Genomic DNA, 9,323 nt, shown 5'->3' with positions numbered 1-9,323 from the left:
ATAGGAATATTTTTTTTATGTTGGACCGTACTGTATTGACAGTTTTTTTTTTACTTTATATTAACGGCGTATGTTCAATTATCTTTAATTCACTCGTGTTTCACCATTGTAGTACCATTTATTTGGTAAGAGATCGAGGGAAGTTTTGTTTTTTTTGGCGCCATTTGTGCTGGTGAGTATTGGAGGATTAGCTCTCAATGTATGGTTATTTTGCTGGTTCATCATCAAACCCTGTTCTTCACACAGTTAAGAGAGCTTGACTACAAGAATAGCATTAACTGCGGCGGATGTCAAAAAACCGAATTTCTTCAAATTACCTGAAACTTATTTTATGTTAAAAGGGTCCCAGGCGCTGTATATTGATGTCATTTATTCTTAGTATTTTTTAAAAAATTGCCTCAGAAAAGGAATTAAGAGATAGCGAGGTAATACTGGCGAACATTATGATAAATTGGGTCTAATTTATGAGCAGATTTGTTGTATCAATGACAGACCAATACTACTTCCCGATGCAAATAACTTAATTCACTATCAGTAACATGCTTTAACTTTACAAATATAGCTACAAAACCAAAGACCAAGTGGTCAATTTCCATATGCAATAGTTCAAATAGCTCCTAGTAAGTTTCGCTTTACTGAAAATGGAAAAAGTCACTCGACTGTTTAAGTGTTTACGCAGGGTCCAACCCACTTCTAGAGATAAAAACTATACTGCCTTGTCGCTAGTACTTTGCCATTGATGGCCAATGTGTTAAAAGTTTGGGTTTCTGTTTTTCAAAGATTGTTAACGTGACTAGAAAATGACACTCACAGACCCCCCGCGAAGACACGAAAATATACATTTTTTACTTAAATTGAGGTTTCTACTGCTTTTGGTGAAATAGATGTTTCTATAACAAGCAGCGTAGAAGAACTGAAGCTGTAAACGTGAAATTCTTAAAAAAATCAAAATAACTTGAGATTATCTGACTTATAATTTTTCTTAAGTGCCTTGATTCATTTTATGGAATAGAGACTCCTTGTCTTGCTTTATATACTTTTCAGTTCAACTTAAATATTAGCCATTGACAATGCTGTAAATAGCTGTTATTTATTAATAACACACAACATAAACTCGCGTGACCGATTTTTCTAAACCACGTAAACACAAAAGGCTATTCAACTTTTTGGGATAATACATTCGTCATTTATTTAAAAATGTCTTGGCTTCTTTTCTCCCAGAAACAACAGCTTCTCTGGCTTAATTTCAAGCGAAAAGGTTCCATCACCTCAGATTGTCGCAATTAAGACTTGCGTGTTATGTGGAACATGAAGTCACTGGGCTGATTTTTTAAGTCATGCAACCACAATCGTTATCCAAATGGTAGTTACATACAACAAACTAAATTTCTGCAGTATCTAAGGCATGTAATGTAATCACGTACCATCTTTTTTTTTTTCGCTTTTCTCGAAACGTTTCTGAGCTTCAGTTACATAAACCAGCGTTTCTATGTAATGAACGTCTATCTTAGTAAATTTAACTGAAACAGTTACATATTGCAGCCGCAACTTCCAATAAGTTCTTTGATTTGATTAAAACCCTCCTTTCTGTTTCTGGAAACAGTGTCGATGTCTAATTCAAAATGTTCACAAATCCTTACAAGCATGTCTTTGTTGAACTTTTTCAACTTGTTTTGCTGACTTAGTTCACACAGGTTGAAGCGTTCATAACATATAGGGTGCTTCTCTGCGACCTCAGCGATGATACCTTCACGCAGCTCTTGCAACTCCGTTTCATACTGCTCTGCTTGAGTATCACTTTCTAGATCTCCTACTTCGTCCTCAATTAGATCTGCTGGGCTTTGCACGTTCTTTCTCTGTGCTACGGCAAGCCTGGAGAAAAATGAACGGATCTGCTGTGTTCGAAGGCATTTACTTGCGGCAAATAAGCGCCTACCAAGCTCATCTCTTGCACATCTCATGTCGATGGAAACTTGCACAGGATCACCTTTATGTCCTGTAGCATCACCGACGTCAAATTTCTCTTGGAGGAAATTTCTGACCTTGTCAGGAAAACGTGTTGCCCGCTTAGGTACCTTCAAAGCCCAGCCTTTCTGAAGAACTTGACTTGTGGTCACGCTGAGGTCTTCTGTGAGACGCAGTGCAGAGAGTTTGTTTTCCAGTTGGGATGAAAGATTCTCTGACGTTACCTGTTGAAACTGTTCGGCCCATCTCTTGATTACTTTATCACCAAGAGGTTCAGAAACGTCTTGAAAGGCGTGTTTCTCTGTAGCGATGTACTTTTCAAGCTTGCCCATTGTAATGTACTACTTGACACACCCTGGTTCAGGGCAGCTGAACAGACCGCAATCTCTCTCCTCGTCTCCAGATTCTTCGGGTGACCTTACAGGTTTCACCAGACCAGGCAGTTCTGCCGCCAAGCAAGTATTATCTTTCTTAACAGATTCACTATTCCCCAGTGATCCGCTCTCAGTGATTCTAAGTTCAGAAGGTAGTATCTTGCCAACCTTATCAAGATTCTCCCATGCAACCAGTTTTCCGGTGCCAATATTGTATGCTTTCCATACCCTTAGGCCGTCGTTACAATACTGGTAGTTATGAAGAAGACGTACGTCTGGAATACGCGGTGTGGGGCACTTACCGGCTGACTCTGGATACTCTACCACATACAGAACAACACTTTGTACGCCGCCATGTGACTCCAAAGCTTTTTTGACTTGCTCTGCTGACATAACATCATTTCCTTCATGAAGAATCCGGTTAACATGGAATTTTTGGTGGGCGGAGCTCCTGTCACACGGTCCCTTGCCTGCTTGTGGCTCTGAGAAATCATAGCGTTTGATGGAGATACCAGTCAACCTACCGATATGCCGTATGGGAACAAGTAGTCCACCTGATGCATACGATCCTGCGCAGTCGCTTCGATAAAATGCTTCATTAATCTCTGGGTGTCTTGCCTTTTCTTCTTGGAGGGTGTGACAAATAACTGCAGCAACAACTTCACTGTTCTGGCTGATTGACTGACGAAATAAGTGCGAGTACAGAGAGACTTCACATTCGTTTGAGCTGGTGCGACGTACACAGTGCGAGATGTGCCAACTTATTTCACGTTTACCGAACCATTATATCTGTGTTTCTTTGAAACGGCGTGGCAAGAATTTCATTGCAAAATCTTGCGTGATAAAAATCTTGCTTCAATCGACGTCATCCAAGACTTTTTGTCTTGCTCTGTCCTGGTGTACCGCCCTTAGCAGATGACGTCTCCAGGCATAGATTGACTCCAGAGAAACTTGCACATCGTGGAGTTTATCTTCTTTTTCGTCATTGCTGTAAAAAACAAATTCAGGGTCTGAGAAAGCATTCTTCATCAAACTTTCTAGATGGTAAAGACGTTCACAGTCATTGCACACCAAATCATGGGAGTGATCACATTTTTCAGAAAATTCTGGCTCTGATGGATCACTCAAGGCAAACATACTGCAGTGGTCTGGACACCTCGAGGAGGTGGAGACGTACAGACGATAGCTGTCCTTCAGGTAACTTTTGAAAGCCATCAAAAGGTTGATCACTCCAGTTACCCATTCAGAACTCTTGCCCCTTTCTCCAAGCTTCCTGATAACATTTTCAAGCTTCTCAACTCCACGCAGTCCATCAGCGCTAATGTTGTCCAGGCCCTGTAGTGCTTTTTTCTGTTGGGCGGGACAATACTTTAAAATCCTGTACAACTCTCTTTCACTTAAATGGCTGAATGCGATTTCCTTTCAATATACGTATTGCTTGATTATCCTCGCTGCAACCATATTGCGTACAACATTAGGCGTACTGATTGTCTCTTCCGAAGATAACTTCAGCGTGCGCGTACCGTGGGCAACATCTTGAACAAAGTGAGGACTTGATATGAACCCAATGAAGTGGTCTATTTTGGGCAAAGTTACGCTAACGCGGTATTTAGGAACAGCTGGTAAGGGTTGCCCTCTTCCACATGAAATTAAATGTTTTTTTAGCTTGAAACAGTTGGTATTTTGTAACTTCAGGGAGTAGATCTTGAATTTGCCGTTGCGGGAATATATCTACAATAATTGACAAAATCTGCAACTTAGTAACTCTTGCCTCAGATTGGCGGTAAGCAGCAACTAGCGCATGTATTGAATGGTCCGCTTCTATATGCACTCTCCCCATCTTTCTAGCATTAAATTGAGCATCCAAGACACCAGACCGTGTCAGTTCTGCCCAGGTTTCATCTTTCTGTCCAGGTACAATTGTTTCTACGACAGCAACAATACCTTGCCTAACTTTTCTTAGATATTCTCTTTTAGTGCGTTCTGCTACCTCGGACAACATACCTCTAACACGGTGCCGCACTGGACTATATTCACGACTCACCAAAAAGTCATTCAGCTTCTTAAGAGACTCGTCTTCTTCTTTGCTCTGAGCCTGATCACGATGAAGTGCAAAGGGTTGACAACCAGGAGTCTCGGGGATTTCATCCAGAGATAACTCTTGGCCAAATGGCCACGTCATTTGGTGTGAACTTCCAAGCGTCATTTCTTCCCAAATAAAACCCCCATGACCTCCATATTGCAGGTATTGCTTTTTCTCTAGAACCTCAACCCGCAAAATGTTTTTGACTGAGAAAATTGGAAAAAAAATTATTTTTGCCATCCGCCGCAAAAAGGCTTTTTTTCTCGATTTTTACAGTCAAGCTCTCTTAATTAAGGTCCCAAAGGCTCAGGCATATAACACTTACCTTGATTGTTCAGGGTATCACGAAAAAACCTCATTTAATAATTGTTTAATTACACATTGATGCAAAGAGCTTGTCAACATAAGGTCTGCTGTGAAGGGATCAAATTTCCGTCTTTCCCCACTCGTTTCCTTTTCAATCATTTTCGTCTCCAGATACTCTTTTAATACTTCCTTAGCTACTTCCATGCTTTTTTTCGTATTTTCCCCATCAACATTTTCGCGTTATATGATCGAAACGAAAACAATTTGTAGTTATGCGACCGCTCTCTGCAGGTGACACATTAATGCCACTACAGTATATTCGTGACATTACACCACAACAATCTGCAACTTGCAGAATACTTAACAATTATTGGACGAGATTGAGCAAAATATCGTGATTTGTCAATGGAGAGCAGATCAAATAATTGATCTGCGAGACACTGACAAATAACGATATTTTGCGATAACTGGGTTTAATCACCAGAGATCATGGTTACAATTACGCATGAGCAGAATATTATTTGCAGCAAAACACATTTAGACCGTACTACGCATGAGCAGACCATTATTTTATAGGCGTTTATTTGCAGGTCATGTGGTTGGCTCTCGGCCAATGATTAACAAATAAAGAAGCCTCGACTGTGCTCTGTTCTGTTAAAAAGCACGCAGGAAGCGGTAGAGCACGAAAGAAGTGTAGGGGAAAACACGAAACGTAGTCGAGTGTTTTTCCCCACTTCTTGAGTGCTCTACCGCTTCCTAAGTGCTTTACAACAGAACAGAGCACAGTCGAGGCTTCTTTATTTGTTTTATGATAAAGAATCCGATAATTTCCCCACGCATTTGGCTGAATTTTCAAACCAAACTGTATTTTCCAAACGAGCAAAAGTGGCGTCAGCCGTGCACTATTCTCTGATAAAGCACGCTAAAACAAGCCAATCACAATCCTTGTTAGAATTGTTCAAATGATTTGATTGGCTAACGAAGCGACAGCTGTCAATCACAAACTGGACTTCAGCTAAGCTTTCAGTTTCGAGTAGTTTAGCGGCTTTCGAGAGAAGAACGATGCCTTCGAAGTTCGCTTTTCAGTTAAATTTTAAATACGGATCTAAAGGCAGGTGAAGGTTTATAGTCCAGAGGAATCCGGCCGTATTGTGGCCCATGGAAACGTGCACTTTTCCAGTGGAAATTACGAAACGCGGAGCTCAAAGCTTGCGGATGAAAATGCAAAATGCCGAGTTGAATTTGAAAGGAGCTACAGTTATTTACGGCTTGTAGCCGCATGCAGCAAGATTGCCCGAACTAGCGTAAAAGTTAGAAAGACTAAATGGCTCCCACTGGTTCTACTCCGAGCACAGAAGAGAATATCGGAGCAAGCTTTGCACTGACCACTCGTCGGTTCACTTCGCTGAGATGATCGGAGAACGAGCGTTACTACACTACATGTAAGTGTTGTTTGAGCAATTGAGCATTTTTACAAAAATAAAGCTTCTATCGTAAACAGAGACAGTTCAGTTGTTGTTTTCTGTCGTTGTTTTACTTCTAAATTCTTAAGTATAATTTCTGCCTTCGTAACAAATATAATGAAGCACTGTGTAGGTTGAGAGTTTGTTTATTTCGCTACGTGTTGGCGGGAATCTAGCAAAATTCTTTATTTTAGTACAGTCTGAACACTACTGTTGCTAACAATGGTCTCTGTGAGCCATATTTACCACAGACAAATAGCTCGTTTCCACTGCGTTTGTCTGAATCACAGGGGATGTTTAATTTGGGGCAAATTTGTCAAAATTCCGAAGCAAAAATTTGAAAGCCAACTTACCGTCATCAACCCGTGCTCTGTTCTCTGATAAAGCACGCTCTTTCAGCCAATCAGAGCGCGCGTTATATGGAAACTTTATTATAAAAAGGAACAAAAAATGCATCGAGTGATAAGATAATTATTTAATAAAAATAACTCGTGCGGAGTTCATTATCCGGCAGAGGTTCACAGATAGAAATTAAACACGATTAAACGTTCGAGTAGAGCTAAAGATTTAAAGGTTATGCTCTTGATTTAAGATAACGAATATTTGGATTTTTCCATCTTGTTGTAATGTACTTGCTGTTTGAAGAAAGCAAGAAAACATGCTCAATCAGCGAAAAGAGTAGTATAGAAATCTAACCTTTGACCAGTATTTGTTCTTTTTTTGTTTTTTGTTTTTTCACCGATGTAGGTGAGCAGATCATCAGCTGTTTTTGCTAATATTCACGTAGGTCCAGCATTTAAGTTCACAAGTTCATTAGGTCTGATTAAATGAACCTGATCTCGGAACTTTTCTACAGACTGAGCGGATTGACTAATAGCACGGTTAACAGGTAGGAGCCAACATCCAGTCAAGCTGGTTTCGCTGTCTCTGGGGTGCATTTAGTACTCTTCGAATGGAATGCTACTATTTCCAAAACTTTGGTTTTAGATTGTTCTCTAGGCAACTCACCGGCTTTTAAAACAGCGGCATTGCTTTCACCCAACATGTAAAAAGCAGCTTGATGTATAATTTGTTTTAATTAAAGTTTGTGATGAAATTAGAATTGTTGAGATTTGTGGAATGTTCTAATTGTTGTTGTGCTTAGTCGGTTTTAGGGAAGAGTACTGACAGGTCCTTCTTTCCACATTGCTCTCTTACCTATTTATATCATAATTTCAATAGTTTTCGAAATTTTAGTTTAAAACGTTCGGTTTAAGTTAGCTTACGGGGTAATGTTACTACTAAATAGAATGTCTACAAAGTGAATGTTTGGACTTTCAGTGCGGAACGTTTACAGCGTGGTTTGGTGAACTAACTCTAAGAAGCTTTTACAACGATAGCGAATTGTTAAAAATTTATTCTCTCAGCGGGCGACTTACCTTGTGAGTTCGAGTCTCTTCTTCAGGACGTATGTATACTATGAAACGAAGTCTTACCCTGTTCCAGTCCAAAACAGCGCTGATTTACTAAAAATCTTCGATACTAAAATGCAGCCATTTTTATATTTTTTCCACTATGGCTTGAAGCAAGGTAATCGGACAGCACTAAAACATCAAAATGCTTTGGTAAATGGTTGATCCTGGTTGTAGGTAGGTAAACTCTATATACGAGCCACGTGGCCCATCAGGCCGGCGCTTATCTTCGATTTCTGTAGCATGAAACGACTAGGGGTATTTCTACTCCCCCCTGGATGGGATGCTGGTCCAACGCAGGGTTACCCCTCAGCATTAAAATCGCCGGTATCCATTTATTCACCTGGGTTGAGAGAGGCACTGTGAGAGTGAAGTGTCTTGCCCAAGAACACAACACAATGTCCCCTGGCAGGGCTCGAACCCGGACCGCTCGATCCGGAGACGAGCAGATGCCACCGTCCTGGTTGTACGGGGGATTTTTGATCTTATCCTTCAATTTATGTTTTACATGCAACGTTCTCAACAAAACAAAGAACACCTAGATTGACCTGATAGAATCGTTTCGCGAATCGAATCTCTGGCAAAATGAATTTATGGGTAAAGTCATCATATCTAATTACAGCAATTACAATGGCTTTTTAATTATTTGAATGCACTCTGTCGCGTAATCGACAAGGTGCTAATCGATGAACAAGCTCTTGGACTTTGAATGCAGTGTCAGACCAAGAACAATTTCAGTTAGACGATGCACAATGTCCATTACACCTATTTGTCTCGCAGCTTGGATGGCTGGGTTTTGATCCTCGTACAAATTACTCTTATTTTGATGGTCCGCGCCTGGTGGGCGGGATAGAAAAAATACTCAATACCCGGTTAATTGCTTTGGTTGCTATGGTAATGTCACTAAAAAGGATTTGAGTGTTATTGTTGTTTGTACAGGTAATTGACTAAAAATGAAAAGATTTAAGAGCATTATTTCGGAATGGGTTAGACCAAAGCAGAGACGATTAATCTCTTCCGTCTTCAATGAAAGTTGATGCTATGACAACAGTATGTAAAGATTTTCACTAGGGAGGATCGCATGGCCTCAAAATTGAATCCGCAAAGTACAGAACGCAACGAGAAATCTAGGATAGTACTGCCATGTATAGGTGAAGATGAACTTCTGAATCAGCCCGCCCCATCTTCGCGAGGTTCAGTACCAAAGACTCCTCAACAAAGGCTTCGCGTTAACTCTGAACCGTTTACCTCAAACGCGGTGAAGAACACTTCGGTGAAAAGTAAAGATGCGGTAGACGATGCGACAGGGAAAAGCAAGATGACCACTAATCATAGAAAGGTGACAAGACGTTCGTCTGTTCCAGTTCGAGTTTCCACAGAGAAAGATTGTTATCACGGCAATGCAAAGACGACAAAAGGTTCAAGAAATGCGAAGCGACGGGTCAAACTGAATACGCCATCGCCAGACGTGATTGATCTCAGTAACGAAGATGTTGTAAAAGAATTAATGATAAGATTGTACAAAACTCTTAGAGTACAAGACAATAGCACTTACGACAAGTTTCCTATGGATGACTGCACAATAGAAGTAGAGGAAACGAGCAAACAGACTAAGCCTAACGCCGGGAGGAGAAAACCTGACAGCGAAATCAATTTATTTCGGCATCACACGACAAGATTT

General features: G+C 40.5%; 1 pseudogene; it reads right to left on the bottom strand.

The window, feature by feature from the left end:
* Window positions 1-44: 44 nt before the first annotated feature.
* On the bottom strand, window positions 45-5,845 carry LOC145495212 (uncharacterized; annotated as a pseudogene).
* Between the last annotated feature and the right edge of the window lie 3,478 nt (window positions 5,846-9,323).

This window comes from Orbicella franksi, chromosome 8 (assembly GCF_964199315.1).
Source record: "Orbicella franksi chromosome 8, jaOrbFran1.1, whole genome shotgun sequence".
NCBI classification, from domain to species: Eukaryota; Metazoa; Cnidaria; class Anthozoa; order Scleractinia; family Merulinidae; genus Orbicella; species Orbicella franksi.
This window is presented reverse-complemented; position numbering and strand designations above follow the sequence as displayed.